Raw genomic sequence first — 1,027 nt, forward strand, 5'->3', positions numbered from 1 at the left:
GAATGAACTAGAATTATTCTATATTACTCGAGATCGCGTATACTTGCATGAATATTAGCGCGTGTTTTCATCCTAACAAGTTTTTGGTGCCACTACCGAGGACTCGGTGTTAATTTTTAGTTTATGTGCTTGACATCAGCGGTCGTTAAAGTTCACTGACTCGGATATTTTACTTACTTGTTTACTTGTTGCTTTTCAGGTACTTTAGAGAACGTTTATGTTAACACATTCTCGATCTCGAAAGAGAACGCTGGATAAAGAGGAGGAAGAAGTTTTAATAGAGGAAGAAGTTCTTGCTAAGGAGGAGAAAGTTGAAGAAGAAGCTCTTGTTGCAATGGGTGAACCAGAAGCAAATACAAAGGCTTTGATGGACTACTCTCAGCCGAAAATCAATGATATTCAGTTTGCATTGTCAGACCATCCATCACGGCTAACATTTTTGAAATCAAGTCTAGCATGATTCGGACGGTGCAGAACTCGGCTCAGTTTAGGGGTTCTCCAACGGAAGATCCCAACATGCATATCAGAGATTTCATCGAGATGTGCGACACTTTCAAAATCAATGTCTCTGAAGATACTATTAAGTTGAGGCTTTTCCCACTCTCTCTAAGGGATAAAGCTAAGTGTTGGTTACATTCTCTACCACCAGGCTCAATCACCAAGTGGGAAATCTTGCTCAGAAGTTTCTCATTAAATTCTTCCCTATGGCGAAGACAGCTGCAATCAGGAATGCTTTTACTCAATTTGCGCAGCAATCGAGAGAATCTTTGTGTAAAGCTTGGGATCATCGTAAGGAGATGCTTAGGAAGTGTCATCATCATGGGATGCCTGACTGAATAATTATTAACTGCTTTTATAATGATTTGGGTACAACTTCGAGACCCATGATTGATGAAGCATCAGGTAGAGCCATGTGGGCTAAGAGCTACGATGAAGCTTATGATTTGATTGAACTGATGGCTTTTAATGAATATCAGAATCCTTCTCAGAGACTAACTCAAGGCAAAGTAGAGGGAATTTTCGAGGT

At 40.1% G+C, this 1,027-nt stretch overlaps 1 non-coding gene across 1 annotated transcript; it reads right to left on the minus strand.

Moving 5' to 3' along the window:
- Nucleotides 1–719: 719 nt before the first annotated feature.
- On the minus strand, nucleotides 720–826 carry LOC141700226 (small nucleolar RNA R71). The gene has a single exon (XR_012566251.1). It is a non-coding gene; the product is annotated as a small nucleolar RNA R71 (small nucleolar RNA).
- Nucleotides 827–1,027: the final 201 nt, after the last annotated feature.

This window comes from Apium graveolens, unplaced genomic scaffold (genome assembly GCF_009905375.1).
Source record: "Apium graveolens cultivar Ventura unplaced genomic scaffold, ASM990537v1 ctg1929, whole genome shotgun sequence".
Lineage (NCBI taxonomy): Eukaryota > Viridiplantae > Streptophyta > Magnoliopsida > Apiales > Apiaceae > Apium > Apium graveolens.